Raw genomic sequence first — 18,806 nt, forward strand, 5'->3', positions numbered from 1 at the left:
ATCAGTTGCTGTCAGTTATAACTGAACGGACGACTGATGTGCAGCCCAGGTGAAGGTAATGTCCATGTTTACCTATGGGTCTGTTCACATCTATGTATTTTAACCACTTGAGGACCCACCCTTTACCCCCCCTTAAGGACCAGCGTTATTTTTTGTGATCTGTGCTGGGTGGGCTCTGCAGCCCCCAGCACAGATCATGTTTCATGCAAAGCGATCAGATCGCCCCCCTTTTTCCCCCCCTATGGGGATGATGTGCAGGGGGGGTCTGATCGCTCCGGTGGGCAGGCATGTTGTGGGGAGGGCACCTCAAAGCCCCCCTCCGCGGCGAAATTCCCCCCTCCCTCTCCTACCTGCTCATCCCCGGTGATCGGGGCTGCACAGGACGCTATCCGTCCTGTGCAGCCAGTGACAGGCTGTCCCCTGTCACATGGCGGCGATCCCCGGCCGCTCATTGGCCGGGGATCGCCGATCTGCCTTACGGCGCTGCTGCGCAGCAGCACCGTACAATGTAAACAAAGGAGACAGATGTCTCCTACGTTTACATTTAGTCTGCGAGCCGCAATCAGCGGCTCGCAGGCTATTCACGAAGACCCGCCCCGTGATCTAACAGGAAACGGCCGCTCGCGCGAGCGGCCTTTCCTGATTAATTAGGGAGGCACCTGGCGACGCACAGTTGCGTCGCTGGTCCTCCAGCTACCACTTTGCCGCCGCACGGTATGAGTGTGCGGTCGGCAAGTGGTTAACAGAAAGTTTTTTTTGCAATGCACTGCTGCAGAAATGATCAGATAAAACTTGTCAGTTTTTAAGCATTGAATTAGCTCTTTTCCTCTATAGTTATAAGGGCAAATGTATTATTGAGAACAATTCAAGAGGAGAGATCAGTCTGTCTTAGTGAGCCAGACTGAGGCCAATTACAGTGTTCTTATATTCTCAGAGAGAATTTCTATTGAAACACAGACTAATAATTACTCAGTGTTGCAAAGATTTATCAGCATGTTGGATGGCAAAACACTACTAGAAGTACATCTACAATTATTGGTAACTGTAAATGTAAAAAATTACTACTGCCAAAACAGATGAAAAGAAAGATTTTGTGTGAGAAAAAGAAAGACACAATGCCGGCTTTACTGGCATAAGAATAAAGTGAGCATCAGGTTATTATTATTTAGTATGTATATAGCACCATCATCTTCAGCAGCGCTGTACAAAATATATAGTCCTGTCACTGACTGTCCCTCAAAGGGGCTCACAATCTAATTCTTTCCATAGTCATATGTCCTTCATAGTCTAGAGCCAATTTTAGGGGGGAGCCAAGTAACTTATTTTTCAGATGTGGGAGGAAACCGGAGTGCCCAGACTAAGCTCACGCAGACACAAGGAGAACATACAAACTCTGTGCAGATAATGTCCTGGCTGGGATTCGAACCAGGACCCAGTGCTGCAAGGCAAGAATGCCATCCACTACGCCACCGTGCATAGTGGACAGCAGTACACAAGAACAAAGTCAACAGACAATGGGAAAAACAAAGCTACAACCTGTCAGAGGGCAATGAATCACAAAATCTTTCGAATGTCACTCTAGAACCATAGGCTGACACCAAGTGACTTTCAAACAGAGTGGCAAACCTGAGACTGGGGTGAAGTGTGCAGCAAGAACAGTTTGAAACAAGCTCCTGCAAGCAGGGCTGAAGTCATGCAAAACCCCTTTGTCAGTAAGAAGCAAAGAAGAGTCAGGCTGAGGTTTGCTAAAGACCACGTAAATTGGACTGTAGAGGATTGGAGTAAGGTTGTCTACTTTGATGAGTCCCATTTTCACCAGTGCCCAACACCTGGTTGTATTATGGTTAGAGGAAGACCTGGAGAAGCCCACAACCCACAGTGTCTCACAATAACTGTAAAATATGGAGGAGGGTCAGTGATTATCTGGGGGTGCAAGGTTGGAATTGGGCAAATTAATCTATGTGAAGGATGCATGAATCAAGCCCCAGACAGCGTTATCCTAGAAAAACATTTCATTTCTTCTGCTGAGAATGTGCTCCCTTACTCAGAGGATTGGTGTTTCCAGCAGGGTAATGCCCCATGCTACACGGCCAGGCCAGGATAGAGGATCACCAAAGCGAGAGTCTGTCTTGAAAAACCAAATCTCCAGATTTAAACCTTACTGTAAACCTCTTGAATGACAACAAAAGGCTGGTCACAAAGAGCCAAGCAAAGCTGAGCTGTTTGATTTTCTTTCTTGCAGAAAGTGTGGTATGAAGCTACCCAACAGCAATGTGGAGAACTGGTGGAGAACATGCCAAAATACCTAAAAATTGGCATTATTCCACCAAATTCTAAGCATTAGAAATAAAACAATTATCGCACACGTTTGTAAAAGCAAGACATACTGTAGATACATCCTGTATGCAGCTATCTAATACTGCTTGCAAGTGAACATACAACATATCTGTGAATTAGAAACATAGTATACGCATATAGGTAGATAGATGTTTCTGACTGAAGTCTGACCGGATTAACCCCATGCTTGTTTTACAGGTGTGTGATTCAGATACTACTGCAGCCAAAGAGATCAGCAGGATACAAGACAACTGATATTGGTTAAAAGGAAACAAATATGGCAGCTTGCAACTCCCTCCCATTTAAGGTGTCCTTGAACTTTCTTTAGTCAAAACATTATTGCTATTTTGTTTAAAGGTGCCCAGTAATGAGTCAATCCTGATTGTGCAATCTTGCCACTTTTACGTAATATGAGGGACGACCTGAAGTATTTGTTCATGGTGTATTCATTCAATTTACCATCTATTACATACATTTGCTAAGATTGTATAATTGGTGGGACCCCTAAGAGTGAACAGGGGACATCGTTTCTTTGAATAACAGTATTCAAGTTCTGCAATGGCACCATAATTTCTCTTATTTTGATGTTTTGTCATTTCCTTTAACGTTATGCTCCAAAGAACACTGTTTTTATTTTGAAATTAGAAGAAATATAAAACTCAGACAAAGCTTATCAGTTCAGTGCTTGCACTTATAAAAGATAAAACCTGAGAAGCTGATCATTAAGAAGTGCAGAGCTATAGCATCATACCCAAATGAAGCATAGAAATAAGGTATCTGTATTTATTTTTCACAATTATCGTTAGTAACATATGGATGTTTAGGGGATGGGGGGGTTCACGTAATACTAAGTTTCCCTGCAATTATGATTTATAACTACATTGTCCACAAAGTGTTTCAAGACAGATTTTTCCTAACTGAGCCAACATTATTACATCTAATCCTGAGAGCCAATTAACCCCGGTCCTACCAGTAGACATTTCAATAATGGAAACTCCACATTTTTAATCTTTATTTAAACAACATTATCTGCAACATATTTCAAGATGAGTCTAAAATACAAAAATTCATAAACCAAAATAGAACATGGCCCTTTCAGAAGACACAGGGCACATACAAAAGTATGGAAACCAGCTTTGAGTTCTGAACCCACAAGGAATGGATCCCTGACAGTTTTGATGTACTGGGAATTATGGGATTACTGTTAAAAACGAATGCCAAACAAATGAAGTGTTTGGTGGAAATTCAAATCACACTAACTCAAGCCCAAGATAGCGGGAACTCGCATGTGTGGTGAAAAGCTCCAGGAACATAAGATTTATTTTGGGAGTTCATAGGACATATATAATTATTAATACTGATGAGCCTGATTATGTGAAATGTGGAACTAGAGGTGAAATGCCGCAGCTGTGGCACACATCCTACTAATATTATTTCACTCATGATATAATAAAGGAGGACAACTATTTCTATTCATCAACTCTCACCGACAGGCTACATTTGTAATATGGTCAGATAACATCTCTGTGAACTTCTCACCATTCTGTTATGCCTAAAATTCCCAAATTAAAATACAACAGGAATAATTTCACTGACGTGTGTTCAGGATTTGCGTTATATAGAAAAAATAAAGTTATGTGTAGAAAAACTGCTGTTGACAGTTATATATTTGTACAGTCTGTCACGATAAAGCGAAACGTAATTTCAGCCTTATAAATACCTTATTTTGCATCTATTAGAAAGATTCTGAAGATACCCTGGTCCAGTAAACCCTTCTGAGTTTCTCACAGGAGCCATGCCCATGTACACACCCTAGCAAGAAAATTACTTTTCAGTCTCAGCAAGATAAAAACGAATCAAAAGAAGTTCTCCCAAATGAATCCCAAATGTGTTTTCTTGATAAGGCTTTTGAGGAAATACTTGGGAGTGAGGTTTAGTGAATCAGGTCAGGGCAACAGATAATGTAATACAGATTGATTTCTGTCTCTCTTCTTTTGGGTTCAAGTCAGGACATCAGCTAGGTTAATCCAAAAGTTCATCTTCTTTTTAACTTCCACCGCTCACATATACTCTTGCAGTTGCATTTCGCATCATTGTCTTTCTGCATAGTTATTTTGACGTTTCAGATTATAAAGAGTTGGCCATGCAGTATTTTCTGGTTACACTGGAGAATAAATGCTGTTTTCAGTAATAGTTTCCACATCTAAAACTACACACTCACTTACATTTTTCTTTGGCAAAACGATCAGTCATGATCATTTTCAATGGAAATCTAAAATTTGCATGGTTGTCCCCCAACATCACTGGCCTTCCTAAAACGAGTCAGGTGAGTTTGGCGCCAACATAGACTGCAATGTTAATTGAGGCTGCAGCGGCGCACAGTGTATCATTTAGCTGCAGGCAATAGCAGAAGCCCATATTTATGTTAAACAGAGTGGGTAGTGTAAGGCGTAGAATTTACGGTAGGGACTAGATCTAAGAGTGGCTAGGTGTAGGATTAGTGTAGGAGATAAAAACCTCAGTAGAATATAGGCAGTGTCGCCTATATTCTACTAGCGGCTTTACCGCACACCAAAATTTACCCTTTTTACATGTATGCCCGTAGAAATGGTTTGGCCAATCAGATCACTGTCCTTGATGCCTATTTTTCAAAGGAAAGTCTGGTGAGTCAATCAAGTCTTCTCTTCACTTCTATATTGAGCAAAACCTTTTACTTGGTTTCAAGCCAAACATCATGTCTGTACAATGATAGTTCCAAAACAAATCATTAAAAGTGTGTATTTTGAAATAGAAAGTCATCTGCACACCTTTACACCTTTTTTTATTCTGTGGAATTATGTATTTGATTGATATGTCCTCAGATGCTTGGATAGCATGAGGGGTTGTCTTGCTTTTCTCTCCAAAATGTCACTTTTGCCTAGTATCTCTCTTATTGAACACTTACTTTAGCTAAGGCTGAATAGGACTGCAGTTCTTAGGATGTTTTCATGGGTAGTTTTGTCCTTGGGGTGATTTTGGCAGGATACCAACTCTTGGGAAAATCTAACACATGCACAGTACAGCTGTAATTATACACTAAGATAAGAGTGGCCTGGCCCCAAAGTAGAAGCAGCAGTGTGATCGGGAAGGCCATGGGAAGCTTCTGCACCATACAGAAGCTTCCCCCTACTTAGGTAAGTATCGGTTTCTTCTTCTTTTTTTTGTTAATACAGGTTGGCATTAAAGCAAACCTGAACTGAAAAATTTAAATCCAAATAAACATACTTACCTCCTGTGTAGTCTACTCATTAATCTTTCTACGCTGTTAAATTCTGTGTGTTCACTGTAATCAATGAAATTCTCCATCCTCCATTATAAAAACGGTGATGACCCCGTAACAGCTTCTGGGTCAGCACTCCATTAACCAGTAATATCACTTGAGCCACAGGGAAACATGGAAATTACCTTGCATTCCAGTTGTCCTTTCATTTGTAACTAACACCAACTGATATGGTGAGAAAGGGCCTCAGCTTCCAGAGTCTAGATCTAGTCAGAACTGGAAGGAACCATTGTTAGAAGATAATGGTGAGCTTCTGAGGGGAACTATCAGGGAGGAAAATGTGTAATGTTTATTTGCAGGTACGTCATATGTTTATTTTAAATAATTTTACTCGGTTTAGGTTCACTTTCAATTGTCTCCAGATCAATCCAGTGGGGCATGCCTTTTCCGATTAGTGTTTGACTGACAAAACGATCAAACATTGATCAAGATGGCCTCCTTTTTAAAAAGGTTTTCAGATTTATTGTGTAATCTATTAAAAAGGAATTTTATTGTATCCCCCGGTGGGATTTTTACATAGGTTATATGCCATTTCAATGGCTTTGCCCCTTAGATAAATAAAAAATCAAACTAAAATAATTCCGTTCCTGGTTTCATTCACCTAGTATTTGTCTCACAATATATATACCATAATCCATATGCACAAAAACCATGTTGTTGTGTGGGTAACGTGCATATTTGGAACACTGCCATATTCAGCTTTCTATAGGTTTCAGTCAGCCATGAAATCCTTCATGCTTTTGTAGCAATGTATTAATCAAACATTACTTTTCTTTTATACACAATACAGGAAAAAGTTACACGTGAGACCACAGCTGTAAAAATACAGTGTTTTCAGGAAAGTTTCTTCTGCACAACAAATGTCATCACATATATTTATCTTTTCATTTTCCTCGTCTTTGGTGTTTATGCATTTGAAGGAACATGTAAGATCTGTGACCTACAATCAGTCTCTCTGACAAACTTGTACAAGTTATTATTCTCACATTGCAAAACAGAGCTCCATTGCCCCTTTCTTTATTGCTATGTGGACTGGAAAAAATGCCTTTATTAAATACATTTTCATAATTTTAAAGGACCACTACCCCAAAATAATTGTTTCACATAAAAAAAATTGCTACCTCAAAAAACCTACATGCTTTTGCATATGACGAACAAGACGTTAGTTTTATATGACTGTCACAGACGATCCATGAGGAAACGCAATTGATTTGGGAAGAAACGCAATCAACCAGTTTTCTGATTGTTTCCAATTTCGATTGTATATCTAGAGACAGGAGTCCCAGGGTTCTCTAGGTTCTGTCTATTTTAGCAGATAGCAAAGACTCTATTCATGGGAGTACATTTGTCCTCCTGCACAATGTTTGTGTCCAATTAACCGGTACAAAAGAACTTCTCAGTTAAGTGTGACTTCCATCTGAGCAGTAGCATTTGGCTTGTCCTGCTATAGGAGTCAGGAAATAAACAGCATGAGGCCCTAGTCAGAAACTAGTGTCTTAAGGTGGCCAAAAATCGGCTGAGTGTATGGGCCCCTTAACTTCTCAGTTAAGTGTGACTTCCATCTGAGCAGTAGCATTTGGCTTGTCCTGCTATAGGAGTTAGGAAATAAACAGCAGGAGGGCCTAGTCAGAAACTAGTGTCTTAAAGAGAATCTGTACTGTAAAATTCTTACAATAAAAAGCATACAATTCTATTCATTATGTTCTCCTGGGCCCCTCTGTGCTGTTTCTGCCACTCCCTGCTGCAATCCTGGCTTGTAATTGCCATTTTTATGCAGTGTTTACAAACAAAAGACATAGCAAGTGATAGGCTGAGAGTAGCTCAGTGTGTGAGTCATACAGAGTGTGCAGGGGGCCTGGAGAGGGTGTGTATAGCTTCTTTTCAATCACAAGCAGCACAGCACATTCCAGCCTGACTGCCTGAGCCCAACAGACCCGACAGAGGAGAGAATATTAGATCATATAACAGAGATAACACAGCCACTGTGCAACTAGGAAAGGCTGCAGTAAGACAGAGCACATTAGAACAGCTATAGGAACTTATAGGATAGAAGAAATAAGGCTCAACATTTTGTTACAGAGTCTCTTTAAGGTGGCCATACAATCGTTAGATTAGCAGCAGATAGATCAGCAGATAGATTTCTGATCTATCTGATGTGTTTAGGAACATTTTTTACTAGGAACAGATTTCCAATAGATTTCAGTTTGAAATCTATTGAAAATCGATCTGATGGCATTTTTTTGCCATCAGATTTCTATTAGGGCCAATGCAAAATGATAAGCAATCTCAACAGATCGACCTAGATTTTCCAGCCTGCCAGATCGATTGAAGTCGATCGAAATCAATCTAAATCGGCCGCAAATCGGTCGATTGGTCAATCGATTTGCAATCGACCAATCGATCGATCGATTTTGATTGATTTATCGGCCAAAAATCGGCTGAGTGTATGGGCCCCTTTAGACAGGCTGGCGCCGCTGGGAGCATATTGAAAATGAATGTGTTGTATGATTTGTGCCTGTTTAAAAGATACTGTACATATGATAGGTATGAAAATTATATAATTTTGTTGGTCAGGATCCGCTGAGTATTTTGATGTTACATTCATGCCGCTGACATACCCAGCGCCCACGTGATTCAGCTTCTCAGTACCAGAACATCTTACACCACCCATGTCTAATTTCAGTTCGATGCAGGGGCGTAACTAGAAATCACTGGGCCCCCCTGTGAAATTTTGGATGGGGCCCCCTCTCCATACCCCCCCCCCCCCCCCCTGCTTTCTGCACAGGTAAACTGAGAATGTTAATCAAGTGGCTAGTGCACTCTTGCATGTGTTTTCCCCATGCAGATAAAAACAAACAGCAGTAAAGCACTGCACATATTTTGTCTAGCAATTACATTAGCTTCTGTGATAAAACGTGCATGTTTTCACACATACAGACACGCATGTTTTGCAGAAAATGCCTATAGAAAACTGACAGATGAGTGTGCTCCCAGCCTCAGCTTCTTATTACACTTACTCTGCTCATCTCTGATGGAGCAGAACTGGCTCTGCAGATTTCTCCAGCATCAATACAGTACACAGAACTTGGGGAGGGGTATAGAGGTTGGGGGCTGTACACAAGACCCTGCTGAACACTGAATAGGGACTGTCTACAAATCTTTTATCTGCAAAACTAAGTATGATTCCTTATAAGTGGCTGAGAAGATGTAGTCATTAAAATAATTGTGCAGAGAGCTGAAAGGTTTTTCTCTCCATGCCCTTAATTGTCTCTCAGGACAGGGAAAACAAACTCCCCCCCATGGGGCCCCCTGCAGCTTCTGGGCCCCCCTGCAGCTGCATCCGTTACAGGATCTATTGTTACGCCCCTGGTTTGATGTCTATTTCTTGAGGGTTATGAATATGTGATTAGTATTTGTGTGCGAGAAGTGCGGGCTGAAATATGGAAAATTTCATATTTTTGCAGTTAGTGTTCAGTTCAGAGGCAGTAAGGGTGAATTCCCTGGGGGTGAGAGGTCCAGGGCCCACCTTCACTTCCCTCTGGGTATCGCATGGTAGTTTGGGGGGCCCAGCCAGTGAGAGAGACTGGGGCCCCCAGCTGTCATGTGAACCAATGTTTGTGATTTTAAATTTATTTTTTGCAGCTTCCAGGATGCTGTTGACAGGTGAATGGTTAGAGAGGGAACCGTGTGGAGGTTGTGCCTACATGGGGGGTCCCTGTAAAAGATGTAATCTACGATTACGTCCATCCAAAGCCTCCCACCTGAATGCTACCTAATTTATGCAATTCCTGCTAGATTTGGTACGGCAGGCAAATGGTGTATGACAGTACACCTAATTGGCTGACTGGCACCTGCTGACCAAATAAAGGTAGGAAAGTGCTTTAGCTGGAAGTGAGCAAATTGTGTGTTTTGCAGTGAAAATGTCATATATTGGTTGGACTTATGCTTCCCACCCAAAATACAATAATGCCCAGTCCAGTCCAGTCCAGGAACTGACTCTGAGATCCCTTCCTAAAAGCTGGATTATTCAAAAGGAACAGGCTAAAACTCCACCCCAGTAATCCATCTTACCATTGTTCAAGGATTGCAAGCAGCTAGCATGAGGACAAAGCTGGCTGACATCTTGTTCAAACTTTTATACTGAAACAAAAGAACTTTCCATGTGTTCGGAAACAAAGGACTTTGCCATTTCCTTCCACAAAAAAGGACATATTACTCCAAAACCTTTATGTATTCAGTTTCCTCCTTTTTATATTCCTTTTATTTCCACTGTGGCTACTCTTCTCTATAATTGTTACTTTTAATGATATTCTGTATATATTAATAATTTTTATTGCATTTATAATAAAATTGTTTGTCTCAGCTGCAATCTGCTTTCCAGCCAAGCAGAAAGAATCCTAGCTTCCTGAGATTCGCTACCCGGAAGTATGTTACGCTTATAGCCAGAGTAAAGTGTTCTAACAATCCTTATTTGCAGGTTTAAAATAGTCAGAATGGGTTTCCCTTCTCCGGTAAAAAAAAGGGGTGGTGGCAGCTCTGTACCCTGAAATATTGTAGTTTTGTATTTTTGTAGCTCACACGCTTCCTCCTAGCCGGTCTGCTGCCAAATTCCAGTGGATTCAGTGCACTGATTGCATCCACGAGTTTAGATATCCTTTGGGTTGAAATAAATTGTAAGGCATTGAGCGATCCAGCCACTAGGGGGAGTGTGATAATGACCTTTAACTTTCTTATTATAGTTTCACCTTTACTAAGCTATGACTATGACTTTGTTTATGACAATGACTATGCCAAGTTATTTCAATTTAGTTTCTAATAAGACCAAGATAAAATGACTTCGTTCCTACCACAGAAGTGAGAACACAAAAGCTTGTAAGTTGGCTCTCTAAAAATTTCTTGGTGGTTGTCCTGGGATATTTTGGCTTCAGAGTCTCTGCTACTTGAGTGTGCTGACAAACTATCTGGCTACACTCAAGTTCAAAAATAAAAATAAGAGGCTCATATGTCCTTCATTAGACTGGTCAGTTAGGAAAGAAATACAGCTTCACATTGGTCAAAGCTGTTGCTCTTTTGGAGTGACCTGTAATACTGTAAACTTTAGTCAGGGAAGGAGAAGAGGAGAGATCAGACAATTGAGAGTGCTTTCCTTATTGGCACTAGCATACATTATAGCCTCACCAATGGTACAAGCTTCGTTTAACAGATTTAAATTGTTAACCATTACAGCGAAATTAAACAAAAAAAGTGAGTTCTAAGTTGGATCTGCACTATATTCAGCAGGTAGAGAAAAGAATCACCCTCCTTAAAAATATTCATATTTTATTGCACTTTTTCAGCTGTATTTGCGAGATGCAATATGTCAATAATAAATGAAATAGCATTAAAAGTTGAGGGGAAAAATAACCCAGAATAATGATTATAATAATAAAGGATCACCACCAGCCAGGCCCAGATTTAAATCACAGGAGCCTATAGGCACAGATGTTCGGGAACCCTAGACTTCTCCCTCCATGAACATACAAACCCCTAACATACTGCACTGCAAGTGTGCTGGGTGGCCCAGCTGTCACATCTCCCTTACTTCCCTTGTGCGTCATAGGTAGCTACAGGTACCACTTAGTATTATGTAGCCAGAGTGTGCCCCTTAGTATTATATAGCTAGAGCTATCCTCAGTATTAAGTAGCTAGAAGTGCCCCCAAGTATTAGGTAGCTGGAGGTGCACCCGACTGAAGGGCGATCTGGTCAGTGGAATGCTGAGACCCGGGTGAGTAACCTCTCATTTACACTCTGCTCGGGACTCTGCATAGGTAAGGCAGGAGGGAGGAACTTGGGGAGGGGAGTGAGCTGCCTCTCCAATATCAGGTGCCTGTAGGCACATGCCTACAGTGCCTTATGGTAAATCCAGGTCTGCCATCACCTGTTTCAGTACAGTTTGGAAGCAACTTTTATAAATTACTGTATCTATTTTAAAAATTTAGATTGTTACCTCAGTAGTGGGAGATTTCTGGATGGTCCCTTTAAAGATATTCAACTTGAGCAAGTCGAATAAGTTACCCTTGTTGACGAGTGCATCCCGACTAGGTATGCACAAGAAAATGTCTGTGCATGCCCAAAAGAAGAATCTAGCATTCATGCACAAAGGAAAAAACCCATGCATGATCGGCTTCATTCTGCTGGGCAAACATGATGCTGCCACATTGGTCTGCAAAGCAGGTTGTCGATGTTTTACAAAAATGGGACAGAGCGGCATTTTACACTGAAATGCATGTGGTAGTGTGTTGTCAGAATGCACTGTTATGCAGAGCATTAATGTGCCCATCAGACACAATGTGATGTCCTTGCCTATCGCACAATGTACTCTGAAATGATTAGATATAATAAATGCAAAATAAGCTGAACTGAATTTCAACTATTTGCTATTTTTATCTTGTGTTTTGCTCAGGGACAAAGAGGAAGGCATCCTTGTATCGCATGAGTTATTTCTCAGGCTGGACACTTGTTAGTGGGAGTGCAGATTCTCAGGCCTCTCTGGTCACAGGAATAGAAACACAAAAACCAGGAGACAGATGTCAGTATAAGCTGACTGCTGCAAGAAGGTCTGTTAAAACAAATGTGTAACTCAGAATGGAAAAGCATGCACCGCAATAAGGGGTGGATATATGATCACAGGAGAATGACATATGTCATGCCGAGCTTCAATGTGAATCCAAACTCTTGGAAATTATAACATCCACTTCCAAGAGAATCAGAGGAACATCATTTCATAGTCAGTATATCATGTCATATCAGTCTACCATATCTGTTATCCATCATTTTTGCAAAGCTATTTGTAAAAATGTAGCTTTCATTCATTAAAAAAAAATTAAAATAAACTGACAGCATGCCTTACATAGTATTCTGAAGTTTAAAATGTTTGTGTACTTAAATATGCCTAAAATTATTTAAAATCAGACTCTGCTCAATCATTTTACAGTGTAAGCTTGTACCTCATATTACTTACAATAAAAATGACTCATTAGTATCCATTGTCAGTGTTTCTTCAAATGCTGCATCTGATAAAGGCTAAAAAGCACTATTACAGTACACACCTCACCTACAATGATAGTCACCTAAAATTATCATTCCTGATTGTTTTGTGTGACTTTTCCCAGCACAAACATCATGCCTGGCTATTTGCTAAACACACTGTTCTCAAGTGGAGTGGCCTGCAATGGGAAATACGAAATGCAGTCAGGCATAGTTTTCGAGCATGTCCCATCTGCGGGTGTCGGGGGATTCCAATACTCAGGCCCAAAACTATAACAAATGATCTGTTCAGGTACAGATTTTCAGGGCTGTAGTGGGGGGTGAAGTTGGCAATAGAGGGTGTCGGCAGGCCAATGTCAGGAAGTGAACATGGGATATTATATTACTTACCAACACAAAATATAAAGAAAGAGATCAGCTTGTGATACATATCATTTTTACAGTGCAGAATTACAGCCATCCTAATAAATTCACAACACAATAAAGAAAACATTCACAAATCAGTTTGTGAGACATTATCTGCATGCACAAGTATGATCTATACCTTCACAGTACCACAAAGTTGCTCATGCACAAGAGGCTTCATGCTACTGCATAGGTGCAGACTATACTTGCTCATGCACAGTACATTAGCACCTGTACACAAACAGGAGTGCGGCCACAAGAACAAATACGAAAAGCGCTTGTCAAATATGCATAGAGGGCCCTTGCACAGGAACGGTGGGTTTGAGGATAATTCTGGAAGCCTCTGGATTATCCAAAGGTTTCCCTCTACTAAGGTAAGTAACTTTTACCCTATTTCTCCTTATGGGTTCACTTCAAGCATTGCACCCCCCAACCCTCACATGTAATTAAGCAGTGTGAGCTCACAAATTTAGTGGGAGACCCAAAAGAAGAAAGATGGGTAGTCAGAGTGGCCCCTTCTGCCCCCGTTATGTCTCTGAATGTTTTATAAGAGGCGGGCATTGAGCACAGAAGCCAATTGTGGGGCCACAGAATCCAGCGGCTGGGCCATTTAGAGGCCTATCTGGCAGCCCATCTGGCAGCCCACCTGGGACATTGGCTGGGACATATTTGTATCTGGGATGAGGGTCCCTAATTGTGGGACATGTCCAGGGTAAATTGACACGTCTGGTCACTGTAGTTTCGGTGACCAAAGTTTGTACAAGCTTTCAAAATATGTTGAGAGACAATATAGAACCGTTGAAGTAGCAGGAACACTAGAAAACTAAACTAAATTTTCAAATAGCAATGAGCATTATTTGGAGCTAGTTTACTATCAGTGTGTTTAAATATTACAGGTTTTAATAATTAAGAACAGTTCAATATTTTATATTTAGCAGGGGTATGAGAATTCTCTTTGTTTTTAGTGCATTTGTAATAAAAAATATTAATGTAATAAATCCTGATGCACTAACAGTGTGACGTACTATATATATATTTGAATTCTCTCTATTATCTGTTTTGAAAAAAATATTTGCTTTAGAAAGTGTGTTTCTTTTACTGCAAAAATATTAAGGCTTAGATAAACAAATTACTACACATTTTCTTTAAAGAGCTCAAACCCAAGTTCAGCTGTTTGCTCAGTCCTTTGTGGGTCCTTAACCTTAGAGCTTGATTGTACCTGTGTAGGAGGTTTTTGATAAATTGATGTGAAATAAGTCACTTTTTAAAGTACCTGCACAGAAGGACCTAGGCACCTTCCTGATCTCCACAGATGTCCAGTGCTGAGGTATGTAATATTCTCAGTTTGTGTCCTAATACCACAGTCTCTAAACAGCAAGATGATACTGAGCCAATCTGCTGCCACAGCCTCTCAGCTTGTCATTTATTCTTTCATTTACGCTGCTTTAAAGGACAACTGAGGTGACATGATGAGATAGACAAGTGTATGTACAGTGCCAAGCACACAAATAACTATGCTGTGTTCCTTTTTTTCTTTCTCTGCCTGAAAAAGTTAAACATCAGCTATGCAAGTGACAGTTTCTGCCTGGGTCGGAATGGGTCAGACTATAGCATAACCCTCACGGATAAGTAATTACAGCCATAAAACACTTTACTGTCAGTAAATGGCTTCTGAGAGCAGGAAAGAGGAAAAAAAGGGTAAATAATTCATAGATTTGACCTCTGAGATACTTCAATGAAGGTGTCATTGAGCAGAGAAAATGAAATAATAACAACTTAAAAACTAGATTTAAATATAAAATAAAACTGTGGGATACCTAAAAAGAGACTGAGGATAGATACAATTGTTTATCTCATCAGTTTCTTATCACCTCGGATGTCTTTTAAGTCAAATAAGAGAATTTTCGTAGAGGGCTCAAAACAGTAATACGTGGACACTCTGGCCCATATGCAATTCACTTTTTCACATTAGTTTTCTCCAAGGTGATATTTTCACAACTTGTAAATAAAATACCTTTTAAACTATCAGCAAGCAAGAAAATACTCAAAATAATTTTGATAGTACTTTTTCACCTACTTTTTGGTACTTTTTCCATTACAAATTCATAAAAAGTTATTTTAAATCGAAGATGAAAAATTATCTCCTAGGAGAAAACTCAGGAGAAAAAATGAATTGCATATGGCCCTCTGTGTATTGTTTGGCTGGCCATAGGCAGCTACCAGATAATGTGAGAAGATTTTTTTATTTTCTTTACACCAGAAGCAGACAAACAAAAATATTCAAGTCATCAACAATAAAAAAAACAGCTGCAGAGCAAATCCATTTAAACATTACCTTTTATTACAAAAAAAGTTTAAAACACTTTTACAAGGCACAAACCACATGGAAAGAGAGGGCCCAACAAGGCAGTGGGGAGTGAGAGAGTTGACAGCTATTTTGTGCTGGCACAATGTAGCGTTTCTTCAGTGCGAAACCGCTGTTGGCCCGGTCACTGCCTTGATGGACCCTCTTTTTCAATGTGGTTTGTGCCTTGTAAAGTGTTTTAAACTTTTTTTTGCAATAAAAGGTCATTTTCACTGTCCTTTCTTCTCTTTTTTGCATATAAACGTTAAAGTCACATGATCATCCAAATGATGCATATGGAGTATACAAAGGAAATGTGAGGAAGACATGGCCGACATGTTCCTGGGGAACAACAGCAGATGACAATATTTAAGCCAAAGCAATCAATTATTCTTCCAAAAGTATTGCTTGCATAATGGAAATCAGAATGTGTTAAAACTGGATCCAAACCATGTAATTCTAGTGGCTGGAAGGAATTGGACTTTACCCTAAATCAGGAAAAGTAGAGCTAGTCTGGTATAGAGTCACCCATAGGTTAATGGAATCCCCAAGAGCAAAACATAAATTGAGACTCGTAGGTGACTCAAGATGCCTTTACTTTTATGGAATCATTCATTTGGTCATATTGCACATTTGTCAGATTACAATGCAGCTAATTTATATCCTCATTTTGAAGATATACTATTCCCCTTTGTTAGTGTTAGCACAAACTTGTCTAGAACACAATTCGTCAAGTTCAAATCCATGAAGTTCTTTCTTATGTCCTCTGGTCAAAACAACAATAAATATTATATCTTGTTCCTGTAACCCGGTTGCTGCTAGAGCCTAGATACAAACCCAAGCAAATCTGTCAGGACATTACAAGGTACATTCTGTCCAACATAATCTTCTGGCTGCATCGCCAACTGTGTGCTTAAGACTAGCAACCAAGCTTCCCAGTACTAGTTTACATTACACATTCTTTGCACTGCAGCTTTCAAGTGTAACATTTAGAGCAATGGCAGTGACAAATACTTATCCAGCATGGTGTCACAAAGCATAGCTGTTCAAAAGCATACACCACCAAACAGAAATATCCAGGCCCTTAGTATTAACATTACACATAGACCTGAAAAATATGTAAGGGTTAGATTGTGAGCCCCTCTGAGGGACAGTTAGTGACAAGAAAATATACTCGGTACAGCGCTGCCTAATATGTCAGTGCTATATAAATATTTAAATAAAGAAATATGTAAATATAAAATATAACATAGAGGATTAGCTCGGTATGTGTACTGCCACTGCCACTAACTTTCTGACTGTAGACTCTGCCTCACAGGCTGTGCGTCACAACACACGTGTCACTTGTTTTGCCACACAACTGTCATGATCGCTGCTGCAGCAGGTATTGCTGGAAGTAGTAGTGCTGCAGCTCAGGTAGTTCTGATCTCTTTCCATGCAAGCTGCATAGCTTTGTCTGCCTTTCCCTGCTGTCAGCTTGTGACTGATTATCATTCACCTGTGTGGGAATCTGCATGTCTGCTCCCATTGGATGACCTCAGTATAAAGATCTGCTTCCTGCAGGACTCCTCGGGTTTTCATAGCTTCAGTTTAAGCCTGTCTTGCTGTCGCTTCAGCCCCCGATCGTGTTTCTTGTTCTAAAAGATACTTTGCTGGTCTTTGCATCATATATTGGTTCATTGCCAATATATATGCATACCAGCACGTTTATTATTTTCCTTGTATTCGTGTTACGTTGATACATCAGTGTCGCTGATGTATACGTACACGAACTGTTTATATCCTGTGTGCAGTTAGTCAGCTTTCCAGCACGTTTTGGTAGGTTGCGCGTACCGTGATCACCCGTGCTGAGGTAGTTACCCTGCTCCTGGTTCTGTTTGTGGATTGCGTTCATCTCTGCGAAGAGATAACGAATCCTTCTGAATCCTGTTCTGTTACCGTTTGTGGATTGCGTTCATCTCTGCAAAGAGATAACGAATCCTTCTGAATCCTGTTCTGTTACCATTTGTGGATTGCGTTCATCTCTGCGAAGAGATAGCGAATCCTTCTGAGTCCTGTTCCCTGTATTACTCCTGTCCTAGTCAGAGTTCCTGCTTATGTCATATATCGGTTCATTGCCGATATATACATATGTTAGTCAGACGTTACAAATAGTTTCATTGATAGCTGTAATTGTAATATGCTAGGAAAACATACTTATTGTATATTTATCTGTGTTACGTTCATCTATCTCGATCCTGCTATTTCCTGACTATCCTGTCCTGTCTTTGTGAGGCACGCCATCGCTGCAACGCATTGGCTGCCTCATTCCAGTCTGTCTTGTTGTGGACGCTTGCTGTCACTAAGTAGCGGCTAGCTAGCAAGCGTTCATTCTGTCTACCTGTCCTGATCTCCTCAGTTCTGTTTTAAGCTGTCCAGCGCTACCTTGCGCTAAGACGTTATCGCAAAAGTATTGTTTGTGGCTGTCGGATCTGCACTGGCTCTGTGCGCCACAATCTCCTTTTGGAGTCAGTCCTCCCCTCCACTATACTAGGGATAGCCTGTTTCCTTGTGCTAGTGTGTGTACCTCCTCCACGTCAGCTCATGCGTTGCATGCTGACTGTGGAGAATACACCACCAAGCCTCACAACAACAATAGTAGGTTAGTGCTCCACTGTCTGACACATTCAGAAACTGGTTTCAGGATAGAGAAAAGTCCCTGACAATGCTGAGGTTTATATAAAGCCATAAACCACAAGGACTTCATTCAGCTGGACTTACTATCTAATTAGCCAGCCTAGACCTATTTATCTATAGGTGGCCATACACTAAAAGGAACCCTGAACAGAGCCCACAAATGGAATACTGAACTTACCTGGAGCTACCTCCAGCCCAATCCCCCCGCCCCCACCTGTATCCCATGAGGTCACTCTTTTGGGTTTCCGCCAATCTTCCCAACATTCTTGACACACAAAGACATAAGCATGAAATCTAATGATAATTGATCTAAATGCAGCGCAATGCAACACCAACACCCCCCGCCCCTGATCGATCAAGAATTTCCATCCAGTCTGATCAATAACTTCAGAGTGATTAAATCTTCTGGGAATCAAACAAGAAAATCAAGTGTGCGGATAACTTGAAGTAAAAATAGTCTACAAACTGGAACACAATCAGGAGTTTTTTATTGTTTTATTGGCATACTGTCACTATTTATTAGCAAAATACAGTGTATTCTCACACACACACCACTCTGCTTGACAGCCTGTGAAAGCTTTAACATTTTCTATATTTTTATATGAATAGATTTAGAACATCACCTAATTTTCAAAGTCCTAAAAGTAGATAGACCTAATTAAACAACTGAAACAAAAATTACTATATTTGATCATGGT

The 18,806-nt window shown here is 40.5% G+C and overlaps 1 protein-coding gene and 1 long non-coding RNA gene across 4 annotated transcripts in view; one reads left to right on the top strand and one right to left on the bottom strand.

The window, feature by feature from the left end:
• The window catches only part of FILIP1 (filamin A interacting protein 1), a 236,118-nt gene that overhangs the window by 181,226 nt on the left and 36,086 nt on the right, over positions 1-18,806 (bottom strand). The window lies entirely within an intron of this gene.
• On the top strand, positions 14-12,583 carry LOC137570676 (uncharacterized). Of its 2 annotated transcripts, XR_011031134.1 has the most exons (4): positions 29-55; positions 1,331-1,911; positions 2,536-2,644; positions 12,100-12,583. It is a non-coding gene; the product is annotated as an uncharacterized lncRNA (long non-coding RNA). The 2 variants fall into 2 exon arrangements; XR_011031133.1 differs by lacking the exon at positions 1,331-1,911 and having other exon boundaries at positions 14-55.

Source organism: Hyperolius riggenbachi, chromosome 4 (assembly GCF_040937935.1).
Source record: "Hyperolius riggenbachi isolate aHypRig1 chromosome 4, aHypRig1.pri, whole genome shotgun sequence".
Lineage (NCBI taxonomy): Eukaryota > Metazoa > Chordata > Amphibia > Anura > Hyperoliidae > Hyperolius > Hyperolius riggenbachi.